Below are 22,587 nucleotides of genomic sequence, written 5' to 3' on the forward strand. Positions count from 1 at the left end.
CTTTAAATATTTCATAATACCCTTAACAGCAAAGAAATTAGACTTTTCAGATTAGAAATGCAGAGGATGATAACTCTGAAAGGCAAGTCAACAATTGCCCCCAAGGCTGAAAATAGGTTGGAAGGACTTGAGACTATGAGACCTATGATGGCCTCTACCAGTTTGCTGGGGCTGTGGTAGGGGATGGGCTTGGACTTATGGGAAAGGATTAAAATGAACAATGTAGGGGCTAGATCCAGGCACAAGAGCAGATATAGTGAGTGCAATTCCCAGCCATAGCCCCGAAGTAACAGAACCGTTCAAATCTTCTCCTCCTGATACATTGATGCTGAGTAAACATGTAAAGCACTGCATTGTGCTAGAGGGCAAGTGTGAGCCCCAGTAAGACCTGGGTTTAAGTTATACTCTTACCATTCCTAGTAACTGCGTGTCTGTATTGAGACTCTAGTCTCTTATATCTTATCGTTTCATGAAGTTCTCTCTCTCTGGCACCCTATGGTACAGCACAACACTTTGACCTTCAGTGCTCCTCTGTTCTCCCCTCCTTTTCTTCCAGACTGTAATCCATGATCCATAACAATCACTCTCTTATACAACTCCACAAACCCTTTGCTCTTATTATATTTCCTCTCTCCATATTAATTACCCGAAGAGGCTCAACCCTGATTAATCTAACACTTCTAACTAATAGCAGAAGGTAGTTGGGGAAAAATAAATAAATAAATAAAACTAAATCTTACTTTAAATTTATAAACACTTTCTTTATTGGTTTCTAGGATTCTATTTTGGTTATCTCTATTACTAGATACTATCCATTTCTACTCAGTTGTCCTTGACTGTCCCCCAAATCTTTCACTTTTTCAATAGTGGGGTGCTCCAAGAATCGAGACTTGAAAATGAATGTCTCATACAATGTTTCTAACATGAATTTCCCCATCTAGATATATGGGAATTCCAGTCTTTGAATTGTCCTGGTCAAAATCTTTGGAGTTACAACTCACATCCAATTCATCCACAAATTTTTCCAGCTTTGTGTTGAAAATATATCTAGGATTTAAGTACCATTAACACATATTCAATCCTTAATATGGACCTTAACTTTTATATAGATCTAAGTGGTAGCCTCCTAACTAAGCATCCTGCTTCCTCATCCCCTCCCAAGATCATCGTTGATATGCAATGACATTTGAGCCATCTTTTTCTAAAATGACCACCTCCAGGGGCACCTGTGTGGCTTAATCAGTTAAGTGTCTGCCGTTGGCTCGGGTCATGAGCCCAAAGACCTGGGATCAAACCCCCTGCAAGGCTCTCTGCTCAGTGGGGAGTCTGCTTCCTCTTCTCCCTCTGCTGCTGCTTGTGCTCTCTTGCTCTCTCTGTCCAAAATAAATAAATAAATAAATACCTTTTTAAGTAAATAAATAAATAAAGTGGTCACCTCCAATGTTTTCCTGTTTCTCCCAGAGTAAAATTCAAAGACAGAATTATGGCCTGCAAGCCCAAGATGACCTACCTCCATTATCATATAATCTTCTACCACTTCCATTATTTTACACAACTCTTAACCCATAAATGGACATTTCATCAATATACACCTCAACCTAGAATACATGGCTTCCTTAAGGTTTCTGCCTAAACATACTGTATCAGAGGGACTTCCCCTGATCATCCTATATAAAACAAGAGCTTCTCTTTGTTTTGCTCATACCATTTCCTATCCACTTCCTGCTCTATTTTCTATACTGTATTACTTCATATTGTAATGTAGATTCAATGACACTAACTTAAAATTGTATTCTTTGTTAATTTAGTCTCTATATTTGCAAATGTAAGGGCTCATGATGTTAGCTATTTTTATTGTTATTATTAAATTTATTTGATGCTTTTTTTTTTAAATTCTCAAATTCTTTCATGGTTGTGATGGCCAGATCCTAGGGGAAATTCCCAGGGTGTTCACATCCTATAGACTCCTCCACCATTGTTGTGGGCAGGACATGACTTGCTTCTAGGCAATATGTCAAACAGAAGAGATTTTGCAAATGTAATTAAGTTTACAAATCAGTTGCTTTTGAGTAAATTAAAAAGGACATTATCTCAGGTGAGCCTGACACAATCAGGTTAAAGTCCTAAGGGAGAGATTCTAAGATGCCAAGTCACCTTGCTGTCTTGATGAAGTAAGTGGCAGTGTTGGAGAAATCTAAATGATAAGGAATTACAAGCAACCACTAGGAAAGTCACTTTTTTTGGACCATGTTCCACTGACAGCCAATATAAAAGCAGGGCCTTCAGTCATACAGCTATCAGTAAATAAATTCTGCTAATAATCTGAATGAGTTTAGAAGTCTATTGTCCCCATTCAAATATATATGCAGCCTGGCCATACCTTAGTTGCAGGTTTGTGAGGTTGACAGTTAATGAATCAGCTAAACCATGCCCTAAATTACAGAAATTATGAGATAATATGTGTGTATTTTTAAACTACTGAGATTGTGGAAATTTGTTACACACCAATCTGTTATGCAAAACACTAACATACATTCTTAAATGATTTTTCTTACCCTTTCCTCTCTTATATAGCACATTGTTTTATCATTTTTTATAGAACTTTCTGTTACTTTTCTCTTTACCTCATAATAAATTAACATTTTGAAACATTTAACTTGATCACTGAGTGAATTTATAAGAGTCCTTTCTATCACAGTAATGAAATGTTCAGGAAAGTAAGGGACTAACACAGAAAGAAGGGACTCAAACAACAATTTTCTTCTCATGTTTGATTGGAAGAATTTAAGCAAGTAGATAGTAATAATGTTTGTTTATTGTTTGCAATTAAAACAATCTTTTAAAATACTCTAAGATATCAGCAAAGCCTTACAACTCTTCTGAAGGAGAGATAATTATGAATATTTCACTCATTATAAATTTGAATCTCAGAGCATGTAAGTGACTAGCACAAGGTCACATATTTAGGGAACAATACATGTATTTCTTTTGAGCCCAGATCACAAGCACTATTTGCTCAATCATTTTGTCTATTATCATGGGATTAATTATATTAGGTTATATGGAGAACATTAACAAAATATCTATCTGACTAGCACAAACATTCATGAACTAGAAGAATCTGTTCAGTTTATGGGCATTAAAACAGGAGACGTCTTTGATGATGAAGACAAGATAATTAATATGAAATTTAGAAGTTGAAGAGCACTTGCAACTCTTATCATGAACGTAGTGTCCTCTAGCCCCAAACATGCCCTTTTGTCAATGTGAGTAATTAGAGCTTCTGACTACATTTAAATAATGATCTATTTTTTAGAAACACTAACTAATTAACTCACACAACGTTATCTCATCTACATTTTACAAGTTGAAGAAACTAAAGCTGGAAAAATAAAGATTAAGAATCTAGCCCAGGGTCACAGCACATTAACAGCACAGTAAAGATTAATGTTTTTTGGGGCGCCTGGGTGGCTCAGCGGGTTAAAGCCTCTGCCTTCAGCTCAGGTCATGATCCCAGGGTACTGGGATCGAGCCCCGCATCGGGCTCTCTGCTTGGCTGGGAGCCTGCTTCCTCCTCTCTCTCTCTCTCTGCCTGCCTCTCTGCCTACTTGTGGTCTCTATCTGTCAAATAAATAAATCTTTAAAAAAAAAAAAAAGATTAATGTTTTTGACCTCTTCATATCTTTTGCTAAATGGACCTGAAGCCCTATTGTTGTTATGAATACTTTGTAATTTGTAACTCCTAGAGCTTTGCCCAGAGTTTTTGTTAATTCTTGTTGAAAAGACCAGTGGTCTTGGACCTTTCACATCGTATGTCATATTCAGCTATCCACCTGACACAGCAGCATACTAACTGTGTCAGACCTTGACTTCCACCAATGGGCTGTGGGTCAGCCCTTCACTGGGGGACAAGTAATAGTGCTTGAATGTTCTGAATAGCCCATCGTTCCAATAATTCTTCTGTGTCTAGAGGATGCTGATCTCTTGAAACATTCACAGTGGAAGCATTTTTTTAAAAACTCACATTCAAATAATTTAGAACAACACACTAGGTTGAATGTTCCTCTTGGTCTCTTGTAGCTTTCAGTTTTTCTTTCTCCCTACTTCCTAGGTCCTATTGTCTATGAAACAAATGTCATCAGCCTAAATTTTCTACCAATTTCCTTATCATCTCCATCTGTATTCATAATTTTAGCTCTACAATCTAACCACCAAACACTTGCTATATTCTTTGTAGCTTCAGCATTCCTATAGATAATCCAGTCAATGTTTCTCACCAGGATTAATCATCTCTTTATATTCCAAAACTTCTCTGGAGATAAAATTTTGGAGTTTCACTACCTCTGAATCTCATTTTCCTGCCTCCCATTCTCCAAGTATTACTTCCCACCTTTCCAGCTTATACAATTTAGTACAACAAGTTAATTGATTCTCTTCCCAGCAATACTTCTCATTCATTGTCTGTAGCACTCCATTTTCATCTCCATGCTCTCTTGCTTTGGGCTCTGTTAAAAGGAGACACCAAGACAAGTGCTTGTGTGTATGCAGATCATTTGGAAAGTGATTCTAGGAAGAACAATTAAAGATGCTGTGTATAGGGACACCTGCATGGCAGCTGTGTGACTGACTCTTGGTTTCAGTTTAGGTCGTGATCTCAGGGTCATGATATCAAGTCCCACAACCAGCTCTGTGCTCAACACAGAGTCTATTTGAGTTTCTCTTTCCTTCTCCCTCTGCCCTTCCCTCTGCTGCGCTCTCTCTCTCTCTTTCTCTCTCTCTCTCTCTGAAATAAATAAATAAATCTTAAAAAAACAAATATGTCAAGAATGTCAACCAGACATTCTTGTCTGAGAAGACATTCTTGTCGGGAGAAGAGCCAACAGAATATGCAGTAATTGTACAAATGGAGCACAGTTTTACTAGGGACACTCTGTGGAACTGCATTAGGCACACTTCAAAAGTTTTTCATGGATGGATGTAGAAATTGGTGAATTTACCCATCGACTCCATACATTCACTGGTTAAGGTTTGCATTGGGCGACTCAGTTCTTGTTATTTGATGTCAGACTGTGCTGAAGATAAACTGAGAAAACTTCTTAAGTATTAAAGGCTTTGAGGCAAATGAGCTGACAACGAATGACATTTGGGGAAGGAAGTTATCAGCATGCACATGACATACTTACTGACCTGTGGGTCATTAGAATTGAGATGTGAGGTGGAACTTTGACACCCTGTACATTTTCATCCTCTTACCTGGTTTAGGTCACATGGAGCAGCCCTCTAAAAGCTGACTTTTTTTTTTTTTTTTTTTCATTTTATTCCTCCAAGATTCTTAATTTTTTTTTTTTATTGTTCTTTGGCAAAACATGGCCCTAGGGTAAACTTAGCTATCCATTTTATGAATCTATATCCAAGTAGGTGATTATTGCCAAAGGAACGGTGATGACTGGATTCATTTTGTATTTCTGACAACATTCCTAAATCTGAATTCCACAAACCCAGACAACTCCCTGACAACTCCCTTGTATGTGGTATTTTCTATCCCCTAGAGGAATGTTTTCCTCTCATATTGTGAGCCTCACAACATAGTTCATAGACAAAGTGGGTGTAGAGTAAGATAGTCCCTCCTTACCTGCTGGAAATATATTCTAAGACCCCCCCCCCATAGATGCCTGAGACCACAGTAACAAAACCTATATAAACTATGTGTATTCATACATACATATGATAAATTTTAATTTATAATTAAGGCACATGAAAATATTGACAATAATAACTAATGATAAAATAGAATAATTATAACAATATACCTTAATAAAAGTTACATAGTCTCCCTCTTTCTGTCTCAAAATACATTGTTGCCCTGTACTCACTCTCCCTCCCATGAAGATGTGAGATGATAAAATTTCTCTGTGACGAGATGAAGTTAGGTGAACGACATAAGCATTATGATATAGTGTTAGGCTACTACTGACCTATTGAGCAGACATCAGGAGGAGGATCGTCTGTTTCCTGACCACAATGACTGTGAATAACTGGTACTTTGGAATGTGAAACCAGGATGAGGATGGATTACTGGACGTGCATCCAGTCTACAAGGGTCTGAATCTGCATATTCTGCCGCATCTGCCAGTACTTGGGAAAGTTAGCGCTTCCACATTCAGCCCAGCCATTCAACTTCTGTTCTAGGGTTCATTCCTTCTTACCTTTATGGACAATACTCTTCTTGTCATTGGTTTCCCTCCCCATCATCATGTATACATTTGTAATATCCCCCATCTTAAATGGCAAAATAAAAATTAACAGCAATTTCTTCAATGTATATGCATTTCTAGCTCCCGCCTCACTTTTCTGCTAATTTCCACAACAAAACTCATAGTAAGAACTGTATAAATGCACTGTCTCTGTACCTCATCCTATCCTCACTACAACACTCAGTATGCTTTAACAGTGTCCTTTGATGGATTTGTCCACCCTGCCATGCCCTTAACCGAGGATAGCACAGGCTGTCTTAGGTTCCCATCCCTTCTTACTCCTCTATATGTTCTCCTTAGAAAAATGTCATCCAAAGTCTGAGGTCTCATAAAGTATTTTCTGAGGACTCTCATTTCGAACTCTAGTTCCATCTCCTTTCCTAAGTTTCAGACTTTTTTTTTTAAATCAACTGTTCTTTTACACTTAAATATGTAATAGACATATCCACCTTACACCAGCCTCCACCAATCTTCTCTCCTTCTCAAGCCTTCTCCAATGTATTGAAGACTCAGTGTGTATATGTTTGGGAAAAAAATGTTTAAATGACAAAGTATGAGGATTATGAATGCAAATCGAAAGAAAAGAAAGGAATAAAAAATGAAAATATTAATTAGGAGAAATAATTAAATAAATAATAGTACTTTTATTGTAGAGAAAAGGGGGAGAAAGAGAGAGAGAGAGACTATGTTATACTGTTATTTTGAAAAAAATTAAAACTTGACAAGACTTTTTTGACCACCAAGCAAGACTTTGTGGTAAGTACTGCACAAATTTTGCTCTAATAAACATTGGAGAGAGTATGGAACATAAAAACAAAAAGGAGAGGCTATGTGTGTGTGTGTACGTGTGTGTGTGTGTGTGTATATTACAAATAAGTGTACCTATAAAGTTCCAAATGATTTTCAAAAAAAAAATATATATATATATTATATATATATATATAGCATGTTATACTCCTACTTGCCATTGTTACAAATTGCATTGCATATAATAGATTATACTCCCACTTGCAAAATGGGCCATTTTACAGATGACTCTAATACTTTAACATTTCAATACATTGAGAAGTGTGTGCATATGTTATTTCTCTCTCTCTCTCTCTCTCTCTCTCTCAGCTTGGAGTTTGAGAGACTTACCTTCAAAATCAATAAAATATGGTTCTGGAGGAGATGCATCTGTTCTTATCAAATGGCTTTGGAATAAAAGAATACCATACTGGATATATTACCTGGATGTGAAATGCTCAGAAGCCATTCTGAAGCAACTGAATCCAAATGTTCTTATAAAATCAATATGAATTTTTGATAGAGTGCTTAGTCATTTACCATATTTGAATCTAGTAGCTAGTAGCCAATGGCTTGTAGAGTGTCATACTCTTTGATGTTGTTTTCAACCACCAGATAGAGCTTCAGACTAATGATTCCATGATCGCGATTCCTGTTTGCTACTGTTCCAACACATAGCCAAGATGACTTTATGATCACCTTCCGGAATTGCAAAAGCTCCCAATAAATATGGAATTTATGTGTAAATAATGCCTGCTAATGGCATATGGCTCATTTGAATGTCACTGGCAGTTTCTCAACTGGACACTCTTTTTATTTACTGTTTAATCCAAGAGCAAATATTGGAAACTACACACACATCAGAACAAATTGTTACCCTACAGAGTTGGGTAGTAAATACAGCATAATATAATAAGGAATTGAACTAAGGCAAATATTCCATTCTCATAAAAGTTGGTATCATGTGAGCAGACCGGCTATTTAGGATAAAATGTCTCCAATGTATTTTCCAACAATCTGGGGCAGAAAATGCTACTTCATATTGAGGAAGCATTTCAAATAAAAAAGGTTTTTTTCCATAACTTTGACATTGAGATATATCTTGGTTCAATGTCGCCGCCGGCGCAACAACACAACCAGGAACGTGAGAGTAAGAGGATGGTGAAATTATGCTGAGCGAAATAAGTCAAGCAGAGAGAGTCAAGTATCATATGGTCTCACTTATTTGTGGAGCATAACAAATAACATGGAGGACATGGGGAGATGGAGAGGAGAGGGAGTTGAGGGAAACTGGAAGGGGAGATGAACCATGAGAGACTGTGGACTCTGAAAAACAACCAGAGGGTTATGAAGGGGCGGCGGGAGGGGGTGGGGTGTGGTGGGAGGTTGAGGAACCAGGTGGTGGGTAATAGGGAGGGCACGTACTGCATGGAGCACTGGGTGTGATGCCAGAACAATGAACACTGTTATGCTGTAAATAAGCAAATAAAAATAAATAAATTAATTATTAAAAAAAAAAAAAGAAGTTAAAGAGACAAAGAGATGGGGGCAGGAGGAGCACTGAAGAGGATGTCCAACAGTGCTGAGTTTATTCAGGGCAACGAGGCATTATATAGCTAACAGAAATAATTACAAAGAAGTATCCATCATTAGCTAATTTGTTACATATGCATAAAACCCTCCAGGCTTCCCCATTAACTACTTCTCAAGGTCTAAATGCAGATCTTCCAAGGCCAGTGGTCTTTGTCTTCAGATAATAATTACAAAGAAGTAACAACAAATCTGAGAGTGTTTTTTGAGCTGGGCTGGAACAGCAAGGACCAATTAAGAATTTATGGCCCCACCCAAATTGTTCTCATCTAACATAGGCGAGGAGCGCACAACACAGAGCACAGACCTTTTCTCAGTGCTACTCAACTTTTCCGTCCTAAGCCTTTTGTTAGGTTATTCGGACTTTAAAAGGAGACACAAGTCAAGGCCTGGTTTGGTCCTCCTCTCAAGCCTTATCGCGGCCTCCCATAGTTCAATGTAAATGTATAATTGATTGTAGTAAGAGGTAACTTTAAGGTTTTTACTTTGACCTTTACCTACATGTCATCTAACAAATACATCAGTTTCTTGATTGAGAAAGATGGTGTGGCTCTGCCTTATTGATCATTAAAGCTTGTGTGTGTGCAAGAAAAATGTATCAAAATATGATCCGCATCATAAAAACCACATAGTAGAATAGAGGATGCAACTGTTTCTTGAGAGTGGATTTACATTGTTTGCTGTTACTCAGTTTTCTCAAAAGAATGAAATATTAATTATTAAACAAAATATCTTGGCTAGTGAGTAAACTAAACAAAGCCAAATGAAACAAAAGGTAAAAGAAAAACAAGGGGAATGTGTAGACTACAATGCAAAATATTGTTAAATAAACTTCCTAACTCCAACTATTCGCAGGAACTCAGAAACAATGAAAAACCAAATAATAGCATTCTCAATGATATTGAGTTTTTAGATAATCAATGACAGACCATGGATAACAGTGAATATTTTATGTAAAATTGTGTTCTGCTAATTTCCTTTCTGTTAAGGATTATAATAATAGTATTTAGATTTATACACAATGGACATTTTTATATAGGAAATATTTTCTTAGTTCAAGAAGTGTTAAAAAATTGACAAGTGTTATTTTGTCACTTTTGAAATAATTTCTTTTTTTTTTTATATATTTTTATTTATTTGACAGAGAGAAATCACAACTAGTCAGAGAGGCAGGCAGAGAGGGAGGAGGAAGCAGGCTCCCTGTGGAGCAGAGAGCCGGACATGGGGCTCGATTCCAGGACCCTGGGATCATGACCTGAGCCGAAGGCAGAGGCTTTAACCCACTGAGCCACCCAGGCGCCCCTTGAAATAATTTCTGAAGTCCCTTAATAACAGAATGGATTATTTCTATCTCATAATGTTGAGGTATATCTCTCTCCAAAGAAGGTATGTTGAACTCTACAGATCTATAACAGTACAATTGCAAACTGATTCCTTCCAAGAGATAGTAAATCATACTTGAAGGATGTTCTTTGCATGTCTGCATACATATCTATATATGAAATAATAAAATGAGTTAATCATTATTACATATTTGAGAAATTTTGGAAATATAATTTTGACAAAAGCTGTAAAAATTCCAGGATTGTTATTGCTATATACATATATTCAATAGAAACACAAACTTTGAAGTAAGCATTTAAGGCCTTTCATATTGTATTTGACTTTCATGTATTTTAGATTGGTGTTTTACAACTTGAAAATATACTTTAATTTCTGAATTTACTCTTATCACAGCCTGACATTCTTAGAAATTCTCCATGCAATATGCAGTTTACCTCAAATCTAAGTGGCCCAGCTAGTTTCAGTACTGTCTGCGGGATTTCCTAAGCAGGAAACTATGACATCTGACCTTTAGCTTGAATCTAGAAAAATAAACACATTTTCATTCTTTAATAATCAAATTCTGGAGACACGATTTGCTTGGGATTCTAGAATCCCTAAATTTCCAGAAAAAGGAAACATTCTCAAGGACTTACTTAATTGAAAAAGACATTCATGTCACAGAAAATTTTGAGTATTTTTACCCATAAAATTTCATCTTTAGTGTCTGAGGTAGAACTTACAGGCATTTGTTTATATCACAGCAAACTAGATAAGTCCAGTTATTATATTCAATTAATATAACTGATTTGTACCCAAATAGGTTGTTTTATAAAAATCTGATTACTGAGTTTTTCTTAGAATAATTTAAATGTCTGTCATAAAGAGGTACACAAATCTGTACTGAGAATGAGCAGAAGTTTTTTTTTGCTGTTGTTGTTGTTATATTTATTTTCTCCTAAAAGAACTTTTTTTCATGTCAATTCTCCCTCCCTCCATCTTTCTCTCTCTTGCATATATAATTTTACTTGCAAAGGGAGAAGGCAGAGATTTTTTAGTTTAACAAAGCTCAAGTTGATAACATATCTGTTAAACAGTGTTATTAATGTAGTAGAAATGTAATCCAGAGGACTTTAGACGTGAACATTCAGTTATAAAGCATTGTGGTGTAACACAAATGACCTGTGCTTTGAAATCAGTGGTTTAAGGTATAAATATTAGCATTGACATTTAATGTTATTTGACTTTGAGCCAATAAGGTAAGCCCTCCTGAAACCCACACTTAAATGAGTGTAGCATATGTCCAGACAATGGTAGGAGAAAACTTAAGAGTGGTCTGGATGGTGCTATGGCATTAACCAGTATGTGATTGGGAGTAGTCAATGTCATGTTTGAGAAAATGGGAATCAAGCACTGTGGCAGAAAATGGTTCCAGAAGAAAGTTATTTGCATCTTGTCATGTAGATCCTAGCGGTGCTTTAAAATTCATTAAGCAAGACATGGATAAAGTAATGGAACATTAATTTTATAGAGATATATAAAGTAATTTGAAACTGAATACATTAAAAAAACAATAAAAGACATTTGGAAAAGACAGTTGGATCGAACATATGTGTTTACCTCCATTACCCCTTAAGACTCACTATAATAATAATAAAGTTATAAAATTTAAAAAAAAACATAAACCAACAAAGAATTAGAAAAACAAACAAGATAATAGCAACAGTATGAGTAAGTCTGGAAAGAGAATAGACAAGTTATAATTGATCTAGCAAGTTCATGAAAGATTAGACGTTTCTGAAGTAATTGTGGGAGAATTCTGACCTATATAAGTGAACTCCAGAAAGATTAATAAATTTGGGGCAACAATCATCAAAGGGCTAGAAGGACAGAAAACAAATATTTTTTAGAAGTCTGCTCAAAAAAATTTTTATTAGCATGGACAGAAATACAACTGCCTCTCTAAAGCAAGGGAGGAAGCAAGAGCTTCTTTCTTTGAATAAGACATAAGAAACACAAAAAAATGGAAAAGCATGCCTAGATGTGGATGTGGTACTTTACAGAAATAGGCACGCTCAATTGATGGCGAAACTCCTCCAGATTCCAGTTCAGTTTCTCACTGGGCTCAAAAACATTTAAGAGTAATACAGTCTCATCAGAATATTAAAATATTCCTCTGTAGGAGGAAATGAAATTTGGTATTGTGAGTCAGAAATTTATCAGCAAGTATGCATCTAAGAATATTGTTCAAAAACTAATGGTAAGGAAATAAACAGCTTTGTTATATAAGAACAGGGATTTTCTTAATGTATGTAAATTTTATTATTGAGAAAGAAAATGTCCATTTTATGTTTCAAACTATAAGAAACTATGGCCAGAGGTATCACTTATTTCATTTTTAGAAATAGTATAGTTAGTTGTTACTCACACAATATCATTGTTATCCAGATTTTCTGTTAAATTATTCATTTCTTAATGTTTCACCATCACAAAGCATCAACAGCATTATAATGGTCTTGAATTTCAACAGGTCAGAAAAATTCTTGCTAACTAAATGAATTATTATGTTAAATGGTGTGGATTAATTTTATATACTTGACAAGAGACATTCAGACAATTTAAAAATCATTTAAAAAATTTCCTTTCTCTCAGGCTTGAAGGTTATTTACAAAGGACCAAATTACATCAAATTGATCACATTTACCTACTTTATGGTAGTACTTTGCAGAGTAATTAATGGTATCTTTCTATAAAATCATTACCAATAATACCAGTCTCTGACCAATTCAGTACAAATAAGAGAAACAAAATATCTTTGGTGTTCACATTTTAGTGAGGAAAATTTAACTTAATTCAAAAAAATCCTTTTTACATTGTGATATTATTCCAATTTTTATCACTTTAATTTTTAGTTTATTTTTTTAAAATTTCCTTTATTTGACAGAAATAGACACAGTGAGAGAGGGAGTACAAGCAGGAGAAGTGGGAGAGAGAGAAGCAGGCCTCCCACTGATCAGGGAGCCCAATGCAGGGCTTGATCCCAGGATCCTGGGATTTTTACCTGAGTCGAAGGCAGAGGCCTAACAACTGAGGCACCAAGGCGCCCCTAATTTTTAGCTTCTTATTCTATTGTCTTTCATGCATTTCTCTGCACATAGGTTTCAGTATCTATATCTAAAGCTATTGCTAGAATTGTACAATTTCACACATGTTATCATTTATACACTTGGTGATCAATGAAGACATGGAACTTAACATCAATATTGATCTAAATTTTTAGGAAATTAGATTATTTATTTCTCTTTATAATTAAATGGATATTTGAGGGAAATGGAAATTCTCATTAAGAAACAATTACTCAAGGGCATCTGGGTGGCTCAGCATGTTAATACCTCTGATTTTGGCTCAGGTCATAATCTCAGGGTCCTGGGATTGAGCCCCATGTCAATCTTCCTGATTAAGCAGAAAAATAAGATTTTCATGTTGCTCAAGTTTCAAGCAAACAAATGAGCAAACAGTGTTTCAAGATAATAAGATTTCCACAAAACGTCTTGTAGCAATACTAGCAAGTCCAAAGCATCAAGAACTATGGATAAAGAATCCCTATGAGTCACTCAAGAACCTCATTTAGCCCAGAGGAAGTGCCTATACAGAGTAACGCTCCCATGATATCAGTAAGGAGTGAATAACAGATACTACTCCACAACATGGGGCAATAGTGATGAGTGGGGAATGCACAAGGGACACTCTCAACATTGGATTCACACAGTACCAGAGCACAAGTCACAAGAACAATGAAAAGAGAAATAATTTTAGACAAAAAAAGAATGGTTCTCTCCAGGACAAAAGTTGGAAGTCTGGTGTATTCTTTCAAAGGTTCTTATTAAACATTGGCAAGCAAGTCTCAGAGACAAGAAACTTTATTATTGTCAATGTTTCAGGAGGGCCATAAACCATGGGTAATTATATTTGAAAAAAAAAATAAATTACCATGATGATATTTGACCTCCATGTGTTAAAGTGCAATCTGCCATGTTAAGTTTGGAGAAAATCTGGAATTTGTCATGGCCACAATGAAAAATGGAGTGATCTGTGATTGCAATGGTTTGGGGAGGAGAGAGGAAAGGAATGAGTAGTTGGAGGATAGGGAATTTTTAGGACAGTGAAACTCTTCTGCATGATATGGTAATGTTGGATACACATTATGCATCTGGCAAAACCCAGAGAATTACAAAGAAAATGAACCCTGTAAAATATGGACTTTAACTCATAACAATATGTCAACATAAGTTCATTAGTTCCAGAAAATATACTGCACCAAGGCAAAATGTTAATAATAGAGAAAACTGAAAGATTTAGGAATAGGGGATATATGTGAACTCTGAGTTTTTCTGTAAACTTAAAAACCACTTTAAAATAAAGTCTAATGGTTAAAAACAATAAACAGAAGGAGAAAGATATCTCAAGCTAACACTAATCAAAATAATACTGGACTAAAAATAATTTTGACAAAGCCAACTTCAGAATAAAGAAAATAACCAAAAACAAAACAAACACAAAAAAGTGGTATTATTTATTAATAATTTCCAAAAGGGCATAAACATCCTAAAAGTATAAAATCCGACTTCAGAATGTCAACATATGTGAAACAAAAACTGATAGATTCAGCAAGCACAAAAAAAGTACATTGTTTACTTGAACAATAATATCAATCATTCTAATAAACTGACATATATAGAATATTCCATCCAACAGCAACAAAATACACAACCCAAATGGATCATTCACTAATAAGACCACATTCTGGGCCACAAAACACACTACTCAAATTTGAATCAGAAGTAACCCAAAATATGTTCTCATGTTACAATGGAACTCAACTAGAAATAAATAACAAAAATAGTTAACTAAAAATAAATAAAAAAATAGTTGAAAAATTGTCCACATATTTGGAAATTAAATAGCACTCTTTTTTTTTTTTTTTTTTTTTTGTTCATTAACCTATAATGTATTATTTGTTTCAGGGGTACAGGTCTGTGATTCATCAGTCTTACACAGTTCACAAGGTTCACCATAGCATCTATCCTCCCCAATGTCCATCACCCAGCTAAACAACACTCTTCTACATAACACTTGGGTCAAAGAAAAATCTCAAGAGGAGCTTAAAAATTATGAAAAATTTAAAAATAAAATATATCAATGTGTGTAGATACAGGGAAAAATTGTTGAGAGGAATATTTGTAAAAATAAGTGCATATATCAGGAAAAAAAAATCTGCAATCAATAATCTAAGCTCCACCTCAGGAAACTAAAGAACAAAATAGAATTTAAGATTAGTTTAAGCAGAAAAAAATAAAAAAGAAACAACAAAAATTTGAGCAAAAGTTGCTAAAATTGAAAAAAGACAAGCAATAGAGAAAACCACTGAAACTAAAATATTGAGTTCTGAAAAGACCAGCAAATTTAGTAAGTCTCTAACCAGGCTAACAAAGAAAAAAGAAAAGGAAAAAAAGAAATGAAAAGAAAAGAAAAATGAAAAGACAAATTACTAATATCAAAAAAAAAAAAAAAGAGAGAGAGAGCGAGAGAGAGACGTCATTATTACCTATCCCGTGGAATGTTAAGAGGGTCATAAAGAAAACCAGGAACAACTTTATGATAATTTAGATGAAATGGAACATTCCTTGACTGACACAGGATGGTACATGGGGGGGTAGGGGGATAGGAGAAGAATACATGAAACAAGATGGGATTGGGAGGGAGACAAACCATAAATGACTCTTAATCTCACAAAACAAACTGGGGGTTGCTGGGGGGAGGTGGGATTGGGAGAGGGGGAGGGGGCTATGGACATTGGGGAGGGGAGGCGAACCATAAGAGACTATGGACTCTGAAAAACAACCTGAGGGTTTTGAAGGGTCAGGGGTGGGAGGTTGGGGGAACAGGTGGTGGGTGATGGGGAGGGCACGTTTTGCATGGAGCACTGGGTGTTGTGCAAAAAGAATGAATACTGTTACGCTGAAAAAAAATAAATAAAAAAAAAAAAATAAAAAAAAAAAATAAAAAAAAAATTCACACAAGGAGAAACAGATAAACTGATTAGGCCCATATCTTTTAAAGAAATTGAACCAGTAATTAATAACCTTCCAAAAAGGAAACTTCCAACCTAAATAATTTTACTGATAAATTTCACCAAGAATTTAAAGAAGAAATGATACTACTTACCACCATCTCTTCCAGAAAATAACAATGGAGGGAGCTTATTCTGTAATGTTAGTATTACCATGGTAACCAAAATCAGATAAAAGCATCACAAGGAAATTATTTATATTTAATGTTGAGTTCCTGTATGTTTTCCCACTGAAATATAAAATAAAAGAAAGATACCCTCTCTCATTAGTCCCACTCTACTTGTAGTTTGATTTTTAGAATACTAAAATTGTATGCATGTTTGAAAGGATAAAATAAAAGCGTCTTTGTTCATGTGCAAGACTGCCTAAGTAGAAGAATAAAAACAATTCTTAAAAAAATCCTAGAAATAATAAAGGACTATATAACATGATCACAGGATGGTTTAGCATATGTATTTTGTATAAAATATTATACTTTGTTATCTCACTCTTCTTTCTCTCATAGAGAGATGTCTGAATATATATACCAAAAAAAGGATATGAAATAAAAATACCATTTACATAGTCCCATAAGAATTAAGTACTGAAGTATAAATCTAATAAAATATGTGTAGGATTCATATATAGAAAAGTATAAAACGCTAGTAAAATAAATAGAAAAGTGAATACATCAAGAGAAATTCTGTGCTTGTATTGAAAGAATCAGTACCACTAAGACGTCTACTCCTTCTAATTGGATTTTTATATTCCATGCAACCCCAATCAAAATGCCAGCAAGGTATTTTCTAGATATAGACAAGCTAATATAAAATTACTGTGGAAAGGAGAAAAACCTGAAAAGCCAAAACAATAATAGAAAATTAAGTACAAAAGTTGTAGAATTCACAGTTCATGACCTAAGACTTACTACAAAGCTTACAGTAATCAAAAAAGCATTCTATTGGCACAGGAATGGACGTGGAGTGGGGCGCCTGGGTGGCTCAGTGGGTTAAAGCCTCTGCCTTTGGCTCAGGTCATGATCCCAGGGTCCTGGGATGGAGCCCCACATCGGGCTCTCTGCTCCGCGGGAAGCCTGCTTCCTCCTCTCTCTCTGCCTGCCTCTATGCCTAGTTGTGATTTCTGTCAAAGAAATAAAATATTAAAAAAAAAAAAAGAATGGACGTGGAGATTAGTGAAAGCATATAAACAACCCAGGAATAGATGCATGTAAATTGAGCCAACTAATATTTTACAAACAAGCAAAGGTAATTCAAACCACGGGATTCGTTTAGAGTGTTGAAATATCCTGCAAAATGCTTGTACTCTAGGTTCATGACACAGTGCATTTATTTGTAAAATCCCAGAGATTTATAGATCAACTAGTAAATATTAAAATAAACAAATTTCTAAAAAAAATCATTTAAGAGGTCAGGGGAATCCAGGATGGATACAGAATGTGACTTGGGGCTAGGTGTATGAGTAAGGTCAGTATTATTAACCTTTCAATTTTTCTGTCAACTTGAAGTTGTCCTAAAAATGCATTTCTTTTTTTTTTTTTTAGTTTTAAATCAGTCTTTACTATCTTTCAATCCACTCCTTAAACCAAAAATAACTACTACAAAGGTCTGGTGTGATTCCTCACCAAAAATCGCCAAGGTATTTACAAATATTATGGTTTTTTTTTTTTATTTGTTTATTTACAGCATAACAGTGTTCATTGTTTTGGCATCACACCCAGTGCTCCATGCAGTACGTGTCCTCCCTATTACCCACCACCTGGTTCCTCAACCTCCCACACCCCCCCCCCCCCGCCCCGCCCCTTCAAAACCCTCTGGTTGTTTCAGAGTCCATAGTCTCTCATGGTTCATCTCCCCCTAAAAATGCATTTCTTTTAAAAAGTTCTGCAAACCACAAACAGGATATATTTGAAGAGAATCAAATCATAGTCAAGCACTATAGATTAAGGAAAGTTCTGAAAAACAAAAAGAGAATAAAAAGTTGCATTATATGCTAGCACAATAGTAAGAATTATAGCCAGCTTCATTAAAAACAATTGAAACCAGAAACAATAAAATTATATATTTAATAAGTTTATGAAAAAATGTGTCAACCCAGAATTTATATCTAATAATGTATTTGTTTCAAAATTAAGTTTCAATAACAAAAATTTCAAGTAAAGAACACAGGCAATTTATTGCTAACTGACCTGGACTACAAGAAAAATAATTTGTAGCTCTTCACATAAAGCAAAGCAAAACAACAATAAAAAAAATTAGCTTTAACTTATTCATGCATGTGTGTACCTGCAGGAAAAAATTAAGATCACTAGAAAAGGAAATTGTGAAGGTAGATATAAAGTAATATTTTCAAAGTATATTAAATAGATATAACTCTTGAAAGCAAAAAATATCACTCTCATAGATATATATAATATAGATAATACATATAGAAAGAAAATATGTTATAGCAAGAGAATTAACAGAGATACAGAAAAATATGCAACCAACTAGGTTATATTAAACACAGCTTTCTCATACTAAAAAAAGAACAAATCAGCAATGATATAGAAGTTTTAAACTACATTATTATCTAACTTACATAAGAGGAACTCGTGGACTATTATACATAACAGCTATAAGATACACAGTCTTTAGGGCTATAAAACAAGTCTCAAGAAATCACAAAGGATTATATGTCCTGTGACTATAACACAAAAAAAAACTTTAAAAAAAAGAATAATGAGAAAATCTTCATGTGTCTGAGTATTAGCAGTATGTGTCTAAATAACACTTGTTAAAAGAAAATGCAATAGGAATTTAAAAATATATCGGAACAGGATGGAAATAGAAATATATCCTGTCCAAATTTACATAATTCAGGCAAGTCTTTGGATAAAATTTGAAATTTACAATAAAAGTTTTACAAATAGTTAAGTTTTATCATCTATTTCCAGATTCAAAAATGGGAAAAAGAAATTAAACCCAGAGAAAGGATGGACATTTTAATGATGAAAGATCAAAGATACAAAATTGAGAAAAAAAAATCCATGAGTATTAATTTTCAAAAAGTTTAGTAAAATTGATCAGCTCTGTAGTAGCTGAATATTTCTGCCCAAGATGTATACATGCTAATTCCCAAAATCTGTGAACAGGTTACCTTACATGGCTAAAGAGACAGTGCAAACATCTTAGTGCAAAGGGTCTTGAAACAAAACAAGGATTTTCTATCTTGAAGCTAACTTTGTCTAATAATCTGATGAGCAAAATTTATTGAAAATCTTGAATTTTTTTATTGACAAAAATCTTTTTGGAACAAAGAAAATCAGGAAATAATTTCTATGTTGAGAATTACCAACTATTGTCATAACAACAACAGAATTATTTAGACTCCAGTGTATTTATTCATGCAATTGTTTGCTTTTTGGTTTACAAGAGCCATTCTGTTATTAAATTTTATATAATTTTACACATCTCAATCCACATAAAAATATTTACTTACCAGTTATATTTATATTTAATTTACAATAAGACTGGAGCAATAATTATCTCAGTATTTTATGCTGTTCAGATTTTTTTCACTGATTTTGTGTCAGTTATTCAGAGTTTCCAGTCTTTGTGTTTAGCTTAATGTCTTCACCAAAGATTTGTTGCATAGATGGTCAATTTTCCCAAATAGTATATGAAATCTTGACCACTCTGATCTTAACACTGGCATTCAAATCAATCAAAATTATTTATGGCTTAAAGAAAATTACTTAAGATGGAATATTTATCAGAATGGGTGAGGTGATTTAATTCGCTTCAGAGACAGATATCTATCATTACCTTTGCATATCATAACTGAAATAACATATATAGATTTGCTTTTGAATATTACATTTCTTTCATCTGGTTCCCTATTATTTTGTAAAGTTCATTTCTTTCTGAGTGAGACACATAAAATTTAGAATAGTATTCTATTACCACATTTATTATTTGCTTAAATTTTATATTATTAATCTGTCATTATTAAGTAAAATGCACCACTTCTGAAAAGAGTTACAAGCCTAACTGAAAATATTCATAAGGCATAAGGATGAAGAATGTATCCAGGTCATGGATAAACTGTTGTAGAACTGAGCAGATATTTAAAATCCTTCACATTTAAAATTTCTAAGCCAGAATATATTTCTTTTCTTTTTTTTTAAAGATTTTATTTATTTATCAGACAGAGATTGAGATCACAAGTAGGCAGAGAGGCAAGCAGAGAGAGATGGGGAAGCAGACTTCCCGACGAGCAGAGAGCCCAACGCAGGGCTCAATCCAGAACCCTGAGACCATGACCTGAGCCAAAGGCTTAACCCACTGAGCCACCCAGGCACCCCAAATATTTCTTAAACTACAAAAAATTATTTGTGTTTAAGCTTTATCTAATTATTAATTATTGTTTCCTGTTTTGTTTCATAAGAACACATGATAATGTTATCATGGCAATTAAATTTACTTAGACCATATGAAGTAGTAAAATTAATACTGATGACCACAACAACAATAACAGAAGAAATTCAATACTAATAATTTATATTTTTAAAGTATTTTATGTCCCAAGATCTCAACTATGTTCTGTATGTGTATTGAATTATTAAATCAGCCTACTAGACTTGTGGGTAAGTACTCCACTAGATACAATTCTTCTGCCTGGAAAAGGAAAATAGATTGTCCCAATTCAATAAGGAAAATTTATTATCTCATATAGCAAAGACTCAAGAGGTCAGGCACCCCCAGGGTTGTTTAATTCAGTGGCTGAATGAAGTCTTCAAAAACCCAGATTTTTTCCTTATGTTCTGACCTGTAATTCTCAGCAGCCTTGCTCTCAGGCTTCCTCGTCTCATGAGAGTAAAATGCTCTCCTCACCTGTGTACATGTGAGGACATATAGTAGAAAATGTAGGTGACTTTTCTGTGAATTTCCTTTTTTCATGAAGGAAGTTTCCCCAGAATCCTTCCTTTAGAGTTCTCAAAATATGAATAAGTAAGAATAGCAATATAATGATAAATAAAACATATTTATATCTTTATACCAGATCAAGGTATCATCATGTTTCCTGAATCTATTACTGACAGTTAGAATGAGATTTTAGTAATTGGCATAGTCTAAGCAGGATTTAACAGTGAGTCAAATGAGAGAGAATTAAAACAAAACTGATGTCTTAATAAGGAGACTGAAAGTTGGGTAGATGACCACTATATCTACCAGCTATTATCCTTATTTTGTATAAAATCAAATTAAAAGTTAAAGGAATGATTATATCAGCATTATAGGGATGAGAGTTTGCAGAGGAAAAATCTGATGAGGAATTGTAGGGTGTAGGATAGGAGGGATTTAGTAGCCAGTTATAGGAAAACAATGACTAATAATTGGTTGGGGGAAGAAAGGAAGGAAGGAAGAAAGGAAGGAAAGGATGGAGAAAAGTAGGAAGGAAGGGACAGAGGAAGGGAGAAAGCAAGGGAGGAAAGAAAGATAAAAGAAAGAAGAAAGACATTTCTCTGGATTTGAGAAGGTTATATCTGTGTCAAGATGCTTATCGGGTTATCTTCTGCACCAGGCATTAAGAGACAGTCCTAGACAATCCTTTGGATATGCTCCCCCGACCCCCTTCTTTTTATTTTCTATTTAAGGTGAGGGATTCTAGAGCATATGAGAATGTTGATGTAATGGTCTAATACACAGAAAGAGAACAAAGGAAACAGAAAAAAGAAGCAACCAAAGGAGTCATTTCTTTCATAGTTTCCTAATGGAGAATAACAGGAACACTTCCAGTTTTAATTTTTTTTTCCCAATAAATGGAAATCTCTTAAAACTTTAGGATGAATGAGAAAATATGTACATACCCAGGAAAGTTGAAAAATTATTCAGAGGATGATGAAGCCTTCCCTTCTTCCCAGTATCTTAGTTCATATCCTCAATTCTGATTTTTTTTATTATTTTATTCACCCCTTTATCCTTTGCATGTTTCTCATCATACGCAAAATACTAATTTTCAAGTTCTCTATAACAATTAAAATACTATTCTCGTAAAAAAATGTTACTAGAAATCATTATACACTTGCACAAACTGGAGAACATAAGTACATCATAATGAAAATGTAGACTAAAACAAAAATGTTTAGTGTTTGAGTGGCATCCAAATTTCAGTCCGTTAAACTGTGTAAAAAGATTACACTTTCCTATCTAAAAATATAAAGGTTTATATTAAGAGGTCAGAGTGCTGTTGTAGTTTAATCATGTAGTCATCTAAATGGAAATGAGCAGCACCAATTCCTTAGCATTTAGATGCTGAGCTGAACCAAACCTATTATAAAATAACTGGTGAATCTAACAGAGCTAAAATAAGTAACTCTCCTATAAAATTCATCTCTATCCCAATAAACAGGTTGATTAAATGCACGGATAACAGATTTGTAACTGTCCTCAGATACACACTCAAATATTTAAAAACAAAAAACAGAAAACACTTGCCCAAAATTTAAAAAAAATTTTTTTTGT

This window comes from Meles meles, chromosome 3 (assembly GCF_922984935.1).
Source record: "Meles meles chromosome 3, mMelMel3.1 paternal haplotype, whole genome shotgun sequence".
Lineage (NCBI taxonomy): Eukaryota > Metazoa > Chordata > Mammalia > Carnivora > Mustelidae > Meles > Meles meles.